General features: G+C 39.7%; 1 protein-coding gene across 3 annotated transcripts in view; it reads left to right on the forward strand.

The window, feature by feature from the left end:
- Nucleotides 1-19,514, forward strand: part of ctbp2l (C-terminal binding protein 2, like) — a 164,025-nt gene that overhangs the window by 6,998 nt on the left and 137,513 nt on the right. The gene's annotated exons all lie outside the window — the stretch shown is intronic.

The raw sequence follows: 19,514 nt of genomic DNA on the forward strand, positions 1-19,514 counted from the left end.
ATATTCGCGGTCTAGACATTATACCCATTCACGACGCTAGATGACGCCAGATATCATTGAAGCGATGTTCTGTTATGACAGATCTCAGCTACTCTCCCCATTCACGACGCTAGATGGCACCAGATATCATTGAAGCGATGTTCTGTCATGACAGATCTCAGCTACTAGTTCAGTACTTCTCAAATAGTGGGGCGCGCCCCCCCAGGGGGGCGCAGAGCGATGCCAGGGGTGGCGCGTGTGACCTCGGGGAACATGTTTTTTTTTTTTTTTTTTTTTTTTTTTTTTTTTTTTTTTTTTTTTTTGCCGTACTAGAATAAAGTGTACTTGCACATCCACTCAGTGGGTGGCAGTGGCGCTCTCATTTTCAAAGTGCGCACAGTATTTTTGAAGTAAGCAAGAGCACACGGAAGAGATTCATGAAGAACTGGAGAGCTGTGCGCCGTTTTCGAAAGCCGTTTTCCGGCCGGACTCACGCAGCGACCCACTGTCTTCTCCGGTTCTCACGTGTCCGCCCGAGAGGTGCCATTTTCGGCTTGGGATCGTCACGACAACCGCCCTCACCCACGGTTCTCCCTCGGCCGCCGAGAATGCGCTTTTTTCGGCCGTTTGCCTTTTGGCTTTGACATTTAATACAGTGGTAGACGAGGAAAGACCACTGTTTACTGTGTCTAAAAATGATTGTAGCGGACAGCCGGAAGCCAAATAAATTAAGACGCCACTTAAAGACATTAGACCCCAATCTCATTGATAAGCCGCTTGGTTGTTTTTCAGCGAAAATGTGCCGAATATTGCCAACAATCGTCCCGCTTTGTCAGTGTTATATCAGTAAACCAGTGAGCACTGTTAGCATGCTCAGTATGCTAGCATGCTCAAATAACCCCACATCATTGCAAACTGGAGGTGATACTGGGAGCAGCGAAAATAAAACCGTCCCTCTGTCCAAAGACACTTTTTTTCCTTCTATTCAGTTTTGTTTTTTCGATTACATTTTTTGGCATATTGTCCTCATGAGTTAATATTTCTAATCAATTTGAATTTGTTATTATTTCCTGATTTTATTTTTCAGTATCAAATGGTCAAAAATGTACCTTAAGTGTATTTTTAGTTTGGATGTGACTTTTTTTTCTTTCTTTTTTTTAATTCAGGCAAATTGATGCGCGTTAAGTCTTTTCTGTTACAAACAAAACAATGTTAATAGTTATACTGTACTTTATAAGTTGATATCTGTTATTTTCTCTAATAGAAAAAAAGATACAATGTGAGGCAGAGGCGTACTTTTAATAGTAATATTATAGACAAATGATACTATTTACAGAGTTTGGGGGGGCGCGAAACATTTACGTCTTCCTTGGGGGGGCGTAACAGAAAATAATTGAGAAGCACTGTACTAGTTTAACCAGTTTGCATTATTTTATTGCAATGTTTTTTGCTTATTCAGATTTGTTTCAAGACTACAGTTAGTTAGACTTCACTTTGATGGTTAATGCAGTTATTGCGATTTTGTTTTTATCACAATAGATTGGTTTATTTACATTTCAAAAACCAGAAGCCATTCATTTACGAATGTGATTGTACTTTAGTTCACATATTTAGATGTTCAGATATTAAGATTTGAATGAGGCAAAATAAAATTCTTTTTCTCTCAAATATATTGTTATAATCATTTGTTTCAGATGTACTGTAATTATTTTCTGTATAAAAATTAATTTGGTGTTCAAAAAGTCTTTTTTCAAACTTGAGTCTTGAAAAAGAGGGGGTCGTCTTATAATCAGGGCCGTCTTATATTCGGGCCAATATGGTAATCGATTAATTTATCAACTGTTTAGTTCGAATAATCGAGTAATCGCATTACGAACATTTAATGTGTTGCAGAATAAATTTTAGGGATGTAAAACGAAGGCTTGCTAATGCAGAATTGTACTTTTATTTAAAATTAAAAATACCGGAGCTTAGCCTCAAATGGTATTTAGAAAAATAAATAAATAAATGATGCTCTAAGTACAACAAAAGAACTATTGGCTAACTTTCACAGCAAGAATCCGCTAGCTTAAATGCTAAAAAATGCTAACGTTTTTTAACAATGCTCTCAACAAATCGTTCAAACACATTCCTACAAAAAACAGCTAAATATACGTATAAACTAAATTACGAATGCATAAAAAAAAAAAAAAAAAACACTAGCTCAAACAAAAATTCAAACTAATGTTGGTCTTAACAAGGAGCAGCTGGATTCATCTAAGTAAAATGAGTTACAGTGGGGAGAACAAGTATTTGATTCACTGCCAATGGCAGTGTATCAAATACTTGTTCTCCCCACTGTATGTCATATTCACTGCCAGTTACAACACCACTCTAATTAAATGAAAACTGGAAGCAGCAGAATTTGATTTGATGCTTTTTTTTTCAAATTGAATTACTCGAGTTAATCGATTAATCGTTGCAGCATTAGTTATAACATATTCATGTACACTTCATTTACATTAGGCCTGCACAATATATCGTTTGAACATCACCATTGCAATTTGTGCATGCGCAATAGTCCTATCGCAGGATGTGCAATTGTTTTTTTTTTTTATTTTTTATTTATTTTTTATTTTTTTTTTTAAACACGTAACCTTCTGTGTTGCTTCATAAATGCAGCAAGTGTAAAGAGATGCTGCCTCCTGGATCCCTTTTATATACATCAGTCTTCATAATTCACAGATGAATCCCCTTAGCCTGGAGTAAACTGTATTATATGAATACAATGTGGTCATGATGAGTCAACCAAAGTCTTCCCAAACAAAGCTATTCAAGTCATCTGGTAAAAAAATCTTCTAGTTTTAATATTGCAATATGTATCGCAACATATCGCAAACCCATAAAAAGTCGCAATGTAAGTTTTTTTTCCAATATCGTTTAACCCGAATTTACATCTACGTATATATGTACTTACTCACACACATCCTCACACATGTATCATATGAGAGTGAGAAAAAAATGTACAGTACATATGATTGACATTATTTATATTATTAATGTTTTATTTATGTGTTTAAACTATTTTTTAATGTTCTAATGATAACATATGCATTCATAGGGTGTTATATGCACTTTTTGATATTATATATAGCGTAATTTTTGGACTATAAGCCACTACTTTTTTCCCTCATTTTGAATCATGTGGCTTATAGTCCAGTGTGGCTTATTTGTTGATTTATTTGGGTGAATAGGTAACACTTTATTTGACAGCGGCGTCATAAGACTGCTGTAAGACCGTCATAATTATGAAATGACACTATCATGGGCATGAATGCTTGTGACGGTTGTCATTGAGTATCATTCGGCAAATTATGTCACTTTACTCAATTTATGTCCAGCTCAGATCTTTGACATCCATTCAAAAGTGGGATAATTTGCCGGCTGACACAAAATGACATCTGTCATAAGCATTCATTGATGGTCATGGCAGGGTCATGTCATAGTTCTCGTGACAGTCTTATGCCGCCACTGTCAAATAAAGTGTACCAAATAACATATCTAGCAATTAATGAAACAACTAGAACAGTAACTGAAGAAATAATTAGCTCAAAACATGAATTTTGATTCTGATTTAAGTCTGTAGCGCTGTAATGCATGCTAGGAGGCATGTTGGATGACAACAGTGTTGACAGCAGTTGGCAGCAGAGGTTGACGGTCTTCCCCAAGGGAGCAGTGATGGCCAAATGAAGCTTCTTGAAGCAATGAAGCTTTGAAGCCAATTGGTTCAAAGCTTCTTGGGGTTCATTTGGTCTTATGATAATCTTATGATGCTGCCGTCAAATAAAGTGTTACCAGCTAATATCTTTTGGTGTAAATATCCCATGATAAAGTGAGAACAGCTTGGAGAGGGGGCTAGCGGTTGACACTACTTAGCGGTTTTTCAGGTTACGCGGTCGATTCTGGTCCACATAAACAGTGATTAGTGAGGGATCACTGTATTGTATTTGTGACAGCACAAATAGGGAGAGATGAGGAGAAAGAGATTTTATTGAAGACAGCAGTTTTGCCTTCAGTTACAGGCTTGAAATAGTGGTTACTAAGAATTAGGGATTAGATTTTCACAGCATATCACCCATTTCTGGTTTTGAGTAAATCTGTCTTTTTTCCTAAACTTTGTTTTGATACTGAGACAGACCGTCTTGAGTTCACCCCCACCTTCTGCTCCTTCGCAACATCGCAACATCGCTCAAGGAAACAAGTTGCTTGTCACTTGTCTGGTGTCTCAGGAAGTTTGGTGTCTTTGTTTCTCTCCACACAAACCAGATAAACTGTCTGCTTGAATGCGAGGATGATATCGGACTTTCCCACCTCACTTCACTGACAGTTGACATGATTGTGTCTCATGTAGGTGAAAGGATAATTGGAGCTACAGAAGTCCTTATCGCAGCGGCAGGGCGAGCCGAGCGCCGTTCAAAGGGAAAAGATGCCGCGATAGGTCTTACTTACATAAGGCTATCTGCTCTGTTTCCCAACGTTAACAGATGTCATTTTTTGGCAGAAGCTGTCGCCGCTGAACCTCCTGCGGTCGCCGAGCAGATGGGTTACCTCTACTAGGTCTCACCTTTTTGTAAAGCTCGGAAAACCCACGCGGGCCACGTTTCGTCGGCGTAAATTTCGACTGATTATTTCCTTACGTCTTCATCCTCTTCATTGAATGCATATTAATTGATGCGCACAGGCGTAATCCACCAAGGATTTCTCAAAGGCGAGCACAAAAGGCCTTTATTATCTTAAGGAGGAAGTGGTCTTATGGGACCCCTCATTGTGCGTTGCGCCGCAAAACAGACGTAAGTGAAATGAAATTACAAGGTATCACGAGCGCAGCCAAGGATCATATTGAATAATTACCTCACTGGAGCCATTGTAGTAACGCCAAGGCGCTCTTTTTCAAGAAGATGGGGGAGGCGGGGGAGTTACGGCTTCCACGCACAAAGAAGACAAATGTGGTTTCAAGGTTATACAGTGCAACGGCCAAATGTTTGGAGAGGATGGGTTAATTTCACGTCCCTGTAATGTGATTTGCGATAGGCGCCCCTGTGATGCCCTTGGTTTTATTCTGCAGATGAGAACTCAACAGGCTTCATTTTCAAGTGTTTACAGGACCGCTAAGTGGATTCATTGTATATGAGGCAAGCTTGTTATTTGGCCATCATTCTCCCTAGCCTGCGTGTGTTTTCTTTTTTTTTTCTTCCCCTTCAAATTTTGAATTCAGCAGTGATTCTAATTTGAGAGAATTAGCCTGTTTCTTATGCACATAAGCAAAACATGAGCGCAATACAGAGGAGGAAAATTGCTGAGCACGGTTAATTACAGCGCAGGCAGCAAAAGGGGGTGGGGGGGTGAAGGGCAGCCATGGTAACAGCGGCGTGGCTGCGCTACTTCATCTCACGCTATGTGCCGCTCAGCAGTTTGTATCTTCGGATCAGTCCGGTTAATGATCATGTCGAGCAAAGCCAAGACTGCAGGAAGCAATGGGATTAGCCTCCTTTTCATTAAGTGTCTGGTATGCATTTTATTCTGTGTAAAGGTCTGAAAATATTTGAAGGATTCTTAGGGGTTCACTTCAATGTGCTCAGAATGAATGATCAGGCCCTGCTTGTTAAAATGGATTGGAATATCATGTCAATCAATGTTGTTTTCGTCAACTCTGACAATAACGAAAATATTTCGTCAACGAACAATTTTTTTATGAAGGTGACGTCACGATGACGTGCTGAAAACGTGTCTTAGGAGACTAAAACATAAACGAGATGGATGCCAGTTGTCGTCTGATGACACGAGAATGAGATGAAAATTCGCCATAAATTCCCCAGCCCGCTCTACCTCCCCGGGCTTGCTGGGTGGGGGCCGTGGCCCTGGGTTGGCGCCCGCATGGCGTCGCCGCTCTTCTGCGTGGCTGTCGCGCGCTTGGTGGGGCTCGCGTACGGCTGGATGTGATAGGGCGCGCTCGGGTGAGGGATTGGCGATGGGGCATATTGTCGGTCGCCAACGGGCTTACACTCACAAGGGATTCATGCGATTACTGGGTTCTAGATCATAGAACTGATTTGTGTACACTCGACCCCTTTCAATCACTTAGCTTATAGACTCCCCCACCCCCGTCCCCCTCTTTCCCTGGTCAACAGGCCCCCCACATGGTGTCAACCGAAAATATATCTAGCTGACGACAGCACCAACATGTTAGTAGTTACTGTAGACGTTCAATATATTTCTTGTTGTTGTTGTTTGTCTTTCTTGTCTTCTCTTGTGTTTCTTTTTCTTCTGTTCCCACATAACCCTTTCCTGTTCGCTGTTTTGTTATAATCAATGAGGTATGTTGAATGATCACCATGGGAGTATGTCATACTCTCAATGTGAAACATTAAAACTGTTCAGACCAACCGGGCATTTAGACTTCCATTCTCCGTGTCAAACAGCTGAACAGTACAGGTTTAAAAAAAAAAAAAAAAAAAAAAAAAAAAAGGAAATTCACCATAGTTTTCGTAATAAATTCACAATGTGTGATATTTTCTTATTGTATGTATAGTTAGCACGCATGTAGCAGTGTTAGATCGTGTCACTCATGTGACGTGCATCGCCCCATGACCTATGCTTTCCTATCTCGGCCAGATATGCCATGTTGCTTTAGCTTTTAAAGGTCTGTGCTCAGTGATCATCACACACTAAACTAACTTGTAGCGTTAGCATAGCGTTCGCGTTAGCATTAGCATTTAGTGCGGTGACTCAGTGTCTTCTTAAAATCTTGAGTGATTGAGTGAGTTTGATTAATTGCAAATAATGTGCTGTTTTCCTGCTGAGTGTGTATTATCATCATGAAAATGGTGATGTCCTTGTAGACTCGTCTGTCATGTTGTCTGTCAAATTGTTGGAAAAATTTTATTAATTAATTAATTAATGTATTTATTTATTTATTCATGAACTAAAACTTTTGAAGTTTATAGACAAAAACATTTTGAGAATTGTCGACTAAAACTGGATTTGTCTCAGTTTTCGTTGACTAAAACTAGATGAGACGAACACATTTTGAGATGACTAGAATATGACTAAAATTACTAGGTATTTTCGTCCAAAAGACTAAGACGAAAATTAAAATGGTTGCAAAAAACAACACTGATGTCAATTCATTCTAAGTTTCAGTCATAAAGTTTCCCAAAAATATGATATCCAGCCTCTCCAGCTTTTCATTTCAACTTCATTGAAGTGGTTGCATTTCCCATAAAAAGGGGCCCTTCATTTTGAACCCCTAGTCTTTTCATGATGGCACCCAAACAGTAGGAGAGAGATTTGACTGTTTACACTGGTGCTAAATTTAGCTTCAGTTCAAGCCTGGCTGCTGTCATAGAGGTTGAACTTTATACTCTGTGGCGGTAGGTAAGAATTTGTGACTCATAATTTACCTGTCACAATCGGACCCAGTACACTGCAAAAACACAACTTAAAACCAAATTCCCTTGTTTTCAGTGTAAATCTACTAAAAATTAGTGAAATTATCTGCCAGTGGTTTAAGTGAATTTTACTCCCTGAGATTTCTTGAAATAAGCAAAATAGCTAGCTGAAAATGAGGTTAACAGACTTATTTTAAGCAATAAATTTGCAGCTTTAATCTTAAAAAAAGCTTGTTCGTGAGAAATGTTCTTAATTCAAGAATACGTATTGTTCAATACAACTTTTCAATGTATGGGCTTAATAAGGACAAATAGTAATATTTCGTATTTCTATATTTCTTTTTTAATCGGATTGCCCAGCTCTATGCACCGCTCCGATTCTTCCAAAATGACACAAATTTTGTCAACTAAATAATGACTAGGGTTGGGCATCGAGCATCGATGGGATCCGGGACTAACACTCCGGTTCTCCTGGAACCGTTCAAATTTTTAAATTTCGATTCCAAGTTTTGATACCCTGACTACCGACCGTAAAAAATAGTTGCTGAACACCACGAAGAAGAAGCCACATGAAGACTAGCTCTGTTACGAGCAAATCATATGAAATAGCTAATTTAGCCTAGCATAAAAACGTGTTGCTTCGCTGCAAATAAATGACAAAGTTACGGAATAAACACCCCAAAATGATATTAGACCCTCTGTTAAAACGTGCAAACTTGCAGATTTTGTTATCAAGGGTTCCCAACTATGTGTATAGACCCTACCCACCGACGTCACAAAACCACGTGCTCGCTGTATGGTTCCGCCCACTTGTCCGTCATTTTGTCTCTGTATTAGCATTGGTTTCAATTGATCGAGGAATTTAAAATGCATTTCGTGGAAGACCCGGTGCTTTCTGATGCCGTAAACTCACTGGATGTGTTGCATAAAAGGCGTTATGTGGAAAAGCTTCGTTCTATACAGTCGCCAGATCCATATTTGATGCCCAAATCGATGTTTTTCGACCCACTGTCTTCGCCCTGTCTGCCTGACATCTGCTTCGCTGATATTTACAATTATCTTGTCCACACAAAATCAGCCTATTCTCACGAAAATTTGAAAAACTTCAAGAGCTTGGAGGCTTATAAATACTTCGTTGCTGGTTGGGTGAAACAGGTCCTCGTCCACGAAAATTCGGCAGGAATCTATCTTGTGCTTGGAAAGGTGAGTTACGAAATTTTCAATTCAAAATCTTTTGTTATTGCTAACATCCACTGTCAAGTCTAATGAATTTCATGTCGTTTGTCAATGGAGTTAAGGCTTTTAATGTTTATATGGTTTAGCGATAGCACTCTCACTACATACATACGTGTATGTTGTCGGTGATTAGCCTAGCAATGATCTTAATTGTGGTTATTTGTCAGCCCAAAACCCTCTAAGTATATCTTAAATGCATCTTACCGGATATAAAATGACTACTACATAGTCTGTGGTGATTTTTTGGTGCCCAGTTTTCACGTCGAATTGCAGCCGTCCATTTCGCTCTCCTCTTTGGATCCCTCGGAATACGGTAAAACTTCAAGTCTCTCCTTCCATCTTCTCTGTTAGTGCAACCAACAGCCACACACGCCTTCACCATTTTGATTATTAATGTTAAGGAGCAGAAAAACACGCCGTAAATAGGAGGAATGTACGTAGCCGTAACAGGTTAACACTATGTTTTGACGGACAATTGGGCGGTACAATTCAGGAGAGCGGAGTTGTGACGTCACGTGGGTAGGGTCTATTGCAGAGGAGGTGTGTAGCGTCTATACATTTGCCTGCTACTTCCACTAAGTCACCACTAGGGGAAGCCAAGCACACATGGCAAAACCAAAGAAAAACTGTAGAGTCCAGAGTTACAATAGGGACATCTTGTGGACGGGTAAAGAATAAATCAGTTTAGAAGGAAATCAAACTTAAAAAGTAGTCAATATCAAGGGACAGAACACTCCCCGCCTGACATCTGCAAGATGTCAGCGCTTAACTAATTTGTAGAAATACCACCTAAAACAAACGATGCAATACAATAAATGCCTGCAGCATAAGACACTCTAAAACATAGGCAAAAGAATATGTGTAAATGTTTTCTCCCTGAGCTTTGGAAAAATATCTGAAATTGAGCTCCTGTGGAAAGAAACTTCATCATATTCAAGTTTAAAGATTGATATTTATATTAGGGCTGTCAAACGATTAAAATTTTTATTCGAGTTAATCACAGTTTAGAAATTAATTAATTGTAATTAATCGCAATTCAAACCATCTATAAATTATGCCATATTTTTCTGTAAATTATTGTTGGAATGGAAAGATAAGACACAAGACGGATATATACATTCAACATACTATACATAAGTACTGTATTTGTTTATTATAACAATAAATCAACAAGATGGCATTAACATTATTAACATTCTGTTAAAGCGATCCATGGATAGAAAGACTTGTAGTTGTTAAGATAAATGTTAGTACAAGTGATAGAAATTTTATATTAAAATCCCTCTTAATGTTTTCGTTTTAATTAAATTTGTAAAATTTTCAGACAAAAAATAAACTAGTAGCTCGCCATTGTTTATGTCAATAATTACACAATGCTCATGGTGCTGAAACCCATAAAATCAGTCGCACCCAAGCGCCAGCAGAGGGTGACAAAACACCAAAAAACACAAGTAACAAGTGGACATGACACTGTGCTGTCATTTTAATCTGAGCGGGGCATGTGCGTTAGATGCGTCAAATATTTTAACGTGATTAGTTAAAAAAATTAATTACAACCCGTAAATGCGATAATTTTGACAGCCCTAATTTATACACAAGTTAAAAATAGCCCTGTGAGAAATTCATAGCAAAGTTAATTGAAAGTTCATATAATTTAAAAAATGGATGGACGGTACTTATATAGCGCATTTATCTACATGGTTACCATGCCCAAAGCGCTTTACATTAGCACACATTTACCGTTCACGCACACATTCACACACCGATGGTGCTGCTGCCATGCAAGGCTTTGCCAACCCATTGGAGGAAAATTTGGGTTCAGTGCCTTGCCTAAGGGTACTTCGACAGTGGGCAATCTTAGCCGGGAATCAAACCGCTGACCTTTCGGTCCAAGGAACACTCCAGCTACCAACTGCGCCACAAAATAATCAAGAAGTGAAGAAATTAATATAAACGTTGGAATTTTTTTGACCCTGCCTATTAAAAGAATCAGAATCGAGAATCGTTTGGCACCGGAATCGAAATGTGGAATCGGAACCGTTCAAATTCAAACGATGCCCAACCGTAATAAAGACTTTTCTCAAGTCCAACATTCTGAAGTGGTCGTTTTCCAAATAGTTAGTCCAAGCTTTCTTAAGTCTGTGTCATTATTAGGGGTCTAACGGTACACAAAAATCTCGGTTCGGTACGTACCTCGGTTTTGAGGTCACGGTTCGGTTCATTTTCGGTACAGTAAGAAAACAAAATGCAACAATAAATGTGCTAGTTGTTTATTACACACCTTTGTGCTTTCAACAATAGGAACATTAGTCTATACAAAGCTAGAATTCTGCTCAAAAAGTAGTGGGTATTTAAAGATAATCCAACAACAGACCCTGTGCATTGGTCAGCTTTCTTTCTGAAAGAAAGAAGAAAAAAGAAGTCCTGTGCCAAAGAGAAAAGCAATCCCAATGATGAAGATTTTAACATGTATTTTGCAAATGAAATGCCTCAATGAATCGTTTTTTTTTTCTTTTTCTTATGAACGGTTTTCAAAAGCTTTATTGGTGGATTTTCTCAAGTTAAAGCGCCACACAGAAATGAATAAATTTAATTGTATAAGCAGGATCTGTGTATTATTCTTGTTTAATTACAGGTGTTTTAGCTCATTTCAATTTATTTTATTTAAATGGGCTATTATTTATTTTATTATGTGTTGATGTAGTATTCATTTATATTGTATATTTTATGTTGTATAACTTTAGTTCCTATGTGAATATTAGTTTGTACTTGGTTTGTTGTGGTAGGAGGGTTTTGTATTGAACACGGGGCCTTGTTGGTTTTTTAAATAGCAGAGAAGACAGCAGCAAATCAACAAAGACAAGTCAACTGTGCCCCGAGCTACCACTCAAGAGATCTGATGGACTCAAAAAGTGGGTTACGATTGCATATTAGTTTGAAAATCGACCGGATCCACTGTATTTTTAAACGAGTGACTTCCGGTCTGCCCGGTCCTAGCTAGCGGTAGTAGTATTGACGCAGGAGGGTCGTGTCTAGCGTCAAATAATAAACTCTGTCGTTCTTTTCGCCTGCGTCGTGTTGAGCCGCTTCTGGTACGCGTCTAACATGCGGCCGCACTACGACTGGTGTGCATTGGCTGATTGACTTTAATGCCCGCGTTTCACTGCGTTCTCGCGGTGGCCACGTTGTTGCGCCATTGACGTTTCTGGGTTATATACGTTCCTACCGTGTTGGTCCTCATTATAGAGAAGACGCAGTAAATATAATCTACACAAAGAAACTGTAACCCGATCGACTCACAGCCTCGAAAAGTAAGGGTTACATTACGTCAGAAACTCGTTCGGTACGCGTCCGTTCCGAACCGAGCACTACGTACTGAAACTGTTCAATACAAATTAGGGCTGCAGCTATCGAATATTTTAGTAATCGAGTAATCGACTGAAAATTCTATCGATTAATCGGATAAAACAAATATATTTTTAGGTGAAGAGCAATTATAAATGTACATGAGAAAACAAGACATTTCATCTAATCTTGAACCATTTTCAGTCAATCAATGTCTTTATTTTCGATGTATATTGTTGAAAACAGCCGACAATTGCATCTCAGATGTAACTAGAATAAAAAAAAGACTAATTCAGTGCTTTCACTCAAAAAACCTTCAGATCTTATTAAAAAAAAAAAAATTACCTAAAAATGTCATTACGCTTGATAACACACATCACTTAAATTAGGATTTTTTCCCACGCGTTTCAATTGAATTTCTATTTGTGTCAAGCCATTTTTAAGTTCTAGTTAAGTTTTAAGTTAGTCTAAACTGTAAGTCCTGATAGGATTTTGAGTTTTTGCAGTGTTCAAAATAAATGTATGATATAGGCTGTATTGGAGCACATTTGGGACCAGTGCTACTTGGTGTTTTATCCAGCAATGACTACTGAGCTAAAATTGATAGTTAGCATTATTGAGTTTTTATTTTACACCCTCATCACTCCACAACGCTATGTTATGTAAAAGCCTGTATGTAAGACACATTAGCCATGCATCGACAGTGGTCATAATTAATAGAAACTTAGCCCTCCGCAGGGCTAACGTTACGTGAGGTGATGACCGTAACGTTAATCTTATTTATTAGCGCTTAGCGCTTTTTATTAGTGCTTAGCGCTCTACTGCTTTAAGATGGTGGCTGTTTACTAACGCTGGCCAGACGCGGCCAAGTCTGTCATTTCGCATGTAGTTCAACATACATGTGATCACTATGAGACTCATCAGACGCTACCTGCTACCAACGTAGCATCGTGCGGGCTAGTATTTAGCAACGTCGTTTGTAGCGGCTGTCGGCTGCAGTAAGTTTTTTTTTTTTTTTTTTGTGCTTCTTCCTCTACGCACGTGGCATCAGCGCATTGTCCCGCATTAAAAGTAGTCCGAGCAAAACGTGATGCTTAGAGCTGTCAAAATAAACGATTACTCGAGGTGAATAAAATTACTCGGATCAGTTTTTAAACTCGAGTTGCTCGAGTATTCGTTTCAGCTTTAATACAAATACATGTACCGTTACACCTTTAGTCATTATATGCCCTTCATGTATCAAACTTCTTTGTTTTGGCACTTTAACCTTTACATAATACACCATCGCGCCGGTAGTGCTATTGTTCGCTTGAGCGCACAGCTACTCATGAGTCCAAGAGGACCTCTCGGTCTCGCGCTTCCGCTCTCTCCCGCTCCATCCATCTCAGTTTCCCTCCGTCGACCCGAGTGAAGGTCTCGCCGCTTATGTAACGTCTCCAAACATTTGTGCAGCATTTGGGGGAAGTCAGGCATGCCAGAGCTGCGCAAAACTCTCATCGAGGTGGGACAGATGGCGAGCCTCATTTGCAGCCTTGTAAACCGCCCGTGACGGCGGCGACAAAGCGAGGCAGCGCTAACGGAGGCTGTGCAGACGCCGGGCCGCCTCGCTAGTGAAACACCGCTCGCTTCCGTGTTATGAGTGCTAATTGCGGCGTTTGCTGATTTATAGAAGCGTCGATTCATATTTTAAGAGCGAGAACAGAGAATGCAGCTGCACACAGGTCAAGTGCTGCCATTATTACCCAAAGCCATCAGAAACACTGTATTCGGACCATCCATCATAAAGTTAAGGAAGGTGACCCGGAGTTGTTTTGTAATTCGGTCGTTAATCAGCTCTCTGTCAGGCGCGTCGGCTTTGTCCGCCACTAGTCCATCACTGAGTAAACACACCAAGAAATGAAGACGGCCGGCCCCCGCAATCCTCCTGAGGGGAGATCAAATGGCAGGCCCGGTGATGATGAAGGATGTTTATGGCCGCCACTCTATTAAGGCCAAGCTCTTCCCGCTGGCACGTAATGAACATCCACCTTTACGGAATGGCCGTCGCGACGCTGTATTACTGGTCATTTTCATCAAAATGCAGCGTAATTGCCCTCCAATGAGTTTTGAGGGTAACTTGGCAAGGTGACTGGCTTATGGCAACATTAACTGTGTTGATTTGAATGGAACCCCCCGCTTTCGACTACCTCCATCCCTCTTTTTGTATGCTAATGAAAGCCTGTTACGTCCTTGGGTGGATGACAATTGCGGCTTGAACTCGTACTGTTTGTACACGGAAACGCCTCTTCCAGATGTCCCCACTCTGCGGGATGCTACACGCACACAAAAAAAAACACTCATTACACCAAAACTGCTGTGATTATAGGACTGGGAACCTCTTGTTAACTAACGATTTCGATACGATTTGCGATACAAAGCTCACGATAGCGATGATCTGACGATATGGCGATAACGATTATCGACACATTGGTCAGGAAATCCTTCTAGGATATTCTACAAACAACTAATAAACAGAAAAACAAGCTTCTGCTGTGAATTGGAATGGGTTTATCACTAGTAGACGTCCAATCCGTTTGAACTGGGAGGGATGGCAGCGAATGAACGAATGTCAGTGGCAGCCAATGCCAGCCAATGTAATTTTTGGCCATTTAAGGTCATTTACCTGTTGATTTTCAGTTACTTCCTGTTGATTTTGGGGTATTTTATGGATGACTTCCTGTTTATTTTGAGTTACAGAACAGGAAGTGACCTGGGAATCACCCAAATAAATACGCAGTGACTCAAACTCAACAGGAAATGACCTGTAAATGAACAGCAAGTGACCTGTAAATGCCCCGAAAATCGGACAGAATGACTGCGAATGCTCTGGTTTCAAATGAGTGCTGCAACGATTAATCGATTAACTCGAGTATCCGATTAGAAAAAAAGATTCAAATTAAATTTAGCTGTTTCGAGTATTTTTTTTTTATTACAGTGTTGTTGTAATGGTTTGTTTTGAAAGTGTTTGCATTTATTTTTATTAGAGCTGTCAAAATGATCGCGTTAACGGGCGGTAATTAATCTTTTTAATTAATCACGTTAAAATATTTGACGCAATTAACACACATGCCCCGCTCAAACAGATTAAAATGACAGAACAGTGTCATGGCCACTTGTTACTTGTTTTTTTTTGGTGTTTTGTCTCCCTCTGCTGGCGCTTTGGTGCGACTGATTTTATGGGTTTAAGCACCATGAGAATTGTGTAATTATTGACGTCATCAATGGCAGGCTACTAGTTTGTTTTTTGATTTGAAAATTTTAAGAATTTTATTAAAACGAAAACATTAAGAGGGGTTTTAGTATAAAATTTCTATAACTTGTACTAACATTTATCTTTTAAGAACTAAAAGTCTTTCTATCCATGGATCGCTTTAACAGATTGTTAATGTTAATGCCATCTTGAATTGCCTTGTGTTGAATTGTGCTATATAAATAAATTTGCCTTGCCTTGCCATATTGTTGATTTATTGTTCTAATACCGTACTTATGTACAGTATGTTGAATGTATACATCCGTCTTGTGTCTTATCTTTCCATTTCAACAATAATTTACAGAAAAATTAAAATAAAAAATTAAAAACGCCCAAACAGATTAAAATGACAGAACAGTGTCATGGCAACTTGTCACTTGTTTTTTTGGTGTTTTGTCTCCCTCTGCTGACGCTTTGGTGCGACTGATTTTATGGGTTTAAGCACTATGAGAATTTTGTAATTATTGACATCAACAATGGCGAGCTACTAGTTTATTTTTTGATTGAAAATTTTACAAATTTTATTCAAACGAAAACATTAAGAGGGGTTTTAGTATAAAAATTCTATAACTTGTACTAACATTTATCTTTTAAGAACTAAGTCTTTCTATTCATGGATCGCTTTAACAGAATGTTAATGTTAATGCCATCTTGTTGATTTATTGTTATAATAAACAAATACAGTACTTATGTACAGTATGTTGAATGTATACAGTATATCCGTCTTGTGTCTTATCTTTCTATTCCAACAATAATATACAGAAAAATATGGCATATTTTATAGATGGTTTGAATTGCGATTAATTACGATTAATTAATTTTTAAGCTGTGACTAACTCGATTAAAAATTTTAATCGTTTGACAGCCCAAATTTTTATTGATTTGGGTGGATACACAGCCCTCTAGTCTACCTCATTTTACATGGCTGAATCCATCTGCTCCCTGTTAAGACCAATATAAGCGTTTGTTTGAGCTAATGATTTTTTTTAATGCATTCCGAATTTAGTTTAAAGGTATATTTAGCCATTTTTTGTGGGAATATGTGTCAGAAACATTTGTTAAGAGCATTGTAAAAAAGCGTTAGCATTTTATAGCATTTAAGCTAGCGAACTTTTGCTATGTAAGTTAGCCAATTGTTCTTTTGTTGTACATAGATCCTCTTTTTCTTTTTTTAAAATATTTATTTATTTTTTATATACCGTGTCAGGTATTTTAATTCTTTATGTTCCGTATCCGATTACTCGATTATTCGAATTAAATAGTTCATCGATTAATCGACTACTAAAATAATCGATAGCTGCAGCCCTATTTCGAACGAACAAACGAACGTTCCCAGTCCAAATGGATTGGGCGTCGAGCACCGTCAATGCCAGCCTTAGAGTTACCTGAGACACTATTATGGTGGAAGATTTGAGCAGGAACTTGTTGGTTCCTTTTTTTAAACATTGACATCTTTTTAAAACGATATCTCAATTCTTGGCAGGAGCATATTGATAACCTTTTGGGATATAAAGTATCACGATATATCACCATTTCGATGTTTTGTCACACCCTTAAGTGATAACATGTTGATTCTGTCAGGAAAAGGGTTAAATATCGACGACAATTCTCAGAGAGAGACTGAGAATGTTTTGGGACATCGCAGACAATGTACCATCTGCACACGGCGGGGTGTATTGAGCAACACCGGACTACTGCTGTGAGCAACGATTGCATTGTTATTAAATGGCTGTTGTCTCTCTGGCAGCCATATTAAAGCCTCTGATCCTTTGCCCGGTGCAAGAAAAGGAAGAGAGAAAAGAGCCCACTCCACCACTACCGCCCCCCTCACTCTCGTCTGGAAAAAAGTCTGGCCTGCTGGACATGGTGACATAATGTGCAGCTGCAACAGCACAGATTAGACGATGGCAGCGCAAACAGCAGGAACAGGCAGAGAGACAGGAGTTCCATCTTGAAGGCTGTTTTGGACCTATACGCATTGATGAGGTCATTGGAATAATGCGTCCTTCCAACAGGGCATCCTATTACTGACACTCTTGTTTGTCACAGAACTTTCAAGAAAAGTAGACTCAGATTTTAGTCGTTTGGTTTGTACACATCTTTAAACCACAGGTGTCAATGTTAGGTACCTCTACATCAGTTTTTGTGAACTTCTTTTACAAGGTTAATAACGACGTACAGACAGGTTAAGTGTATTGACCAAATCTTCAGGCTTTTTTCATTGGAAACTGACAACATGTAATATGATAGTGCACTAGTGCTGCAACTATTACGTGATCGGATCAGGACATCCTTAGTATTTCTGTCCAAAAGACTAAAGCCTGAGTACCGCTACTGCTTTGCGGTGACGGCGAACCGACTACGGCGTCAATGAGCATTCGATAGTTCTGCGGCGTTGCTCTGTAATTTACCGCCAAGCCACTACTGAGGTGTGGCGTTGTGTTAGTAGGGTTTTCGGGGACTCTTGACGACTTCGTTTTCTTCCGGTTACACGGCTATGCTAAAATGCTAACGGAGATAAAACTCTTGAATGTGGATCTTCAGCTCATCAACATTGAACAACAAATCTTGATCATACAACTGTTGAGGCGCAGGTGACACAGAAGACTGTTTCGGAGGCGGTCTGTTGATGCCATCACATTACGAATTCTAGCCTCAGGTGGAAGCCAGCAATCTTTGGCGGCTAACTTCAAACTGGCGTCGAGCACTGTGTCCAGCGTTTTGTCCGAGGTTTGCAAAGAATAGTGGACAGCCCTCAAGCCCGATTTTTTTTTTTTTTTTTTTGCCGTGTCCTACAACCAGCCAGCGGGAGCCATAGCAGATTTCTGGCGGCTATGGAACTTCCCAAATTGCGTTCTAAGCCTTCATGGTAAGCACATTATCATAAAAGCACCGGGGCTCTCTTTTAAACCTGTCCTGTTCAGCTGTTTGAGACAGGGAATGGAAGTCTAAGTGTCCGGATGGTCTGAACAGTTTTAATGTTTCACATTGAGAGTATGACATACTCCCATTGTGATCATTCAACATACTTCATTCATTATGACAAAGCAGCGAACAGGAAGGGGTTATGGGGGAACAGAAGAGAAGAAAAGATAGAAAAGAAACACAAAAAACAACAATACATTGAACGCCTACAATAACTATGAATATGTTGGTGCCATTGTCAGCTAGATGTATTTCCAGTTGACACCATGTGGGGGGCCTGTTGACCAAGGGAAGAAAAGGGTGTGGGGGAGTCTATAAGCTAAGTGATTGGGAGGGGTGGAGTGTACACAAATTAGCCCTGTAATCTAAAAAACAGTAATCGTGTGAATCCTTTGTGAGTGTAAGCCTGTTGGCAACCGACCCGATGCCGCTCCACCTGAGCACGCCCAATCACATCCAGCCGCGCGCAAGCCCCACCAAACACGCGAAAGCCATGCGAACGAGCGGAGACGCTGCACGAGCGCCAACCCAGGGCCACGCCCTCCCCCACCCAGCCAGCCTTGTGCGGGGCAGCGAGGCACATTCTCAATCAGTGATGATGCACTGTATCAAGTGTGTGAACTGTCTAGTTGAAAATTAAACATCAAAACAACTCTTTTGACACCAAACCTGTGCTTTATTCTTTATATACGTGAAGTGTGACACGTAAATAAGTCACAGACTCGCAGCAAACATATTTACACAATAAATGATGAAGTACACCAACCAAAAATACGACATAAAGCGACAAAAAGCTGGCAGTTTTTGGCTGACTGGGTCACCGCGTCGTGTGGCCATTCGATTCCGAACACACGCATACTCGTCTTGGTGGCTCTTCCATTTTTTTTATTCAATCGCTGGCTGACCTCCAGCACCATATTTTCAGCAATATCCTCCCACGAATTGCTTGCCATTTGGCAATCTTCATAATGTCTTGACGAGACATTGTAGAAGTTTTCGTACTTGTTCTTCGTTGATACTCTCGTCGGCTTGGTCCATTTTTTTGCGTGTAGCAAAATAATGTTTGACAATGGCGGTGATTTCGCGCTGAACCGGAAATGACAGTCTGAGTGGACCAATCACAGTCCATTTCCACACGCGTTGACGCGAAGTCAGAAAATTGTGAAGGAATAAGAGAGACTACGGGGGAGGGTCGTAAATCAGGTCTTCCTTGACAGCATCTGGCGCGGAAGCATAACTCTGCCTTAAGATGAAAATTAAAAGGGCTGCCAAAAACAACACTCATATTGGGTACCGTATTGGCCCGAATATAA

The sequence above is a fragment of the Corythoichthys intestinalis genome, chromosome 21 (genome assembly GCF_030265065.1).
Source record: "Corythoichthys intestinalis isolate RoL2023-P3 chromosome 21, ASM3026506v1, whole genome shotgun sequence".
Lineage (NCBI taxonomy): Eukaryota > Metazoa > Chordata > Actinopteri > Syngnathiformes > Syngnathidae > Corythoichthys > Corythoichthys intestinalis.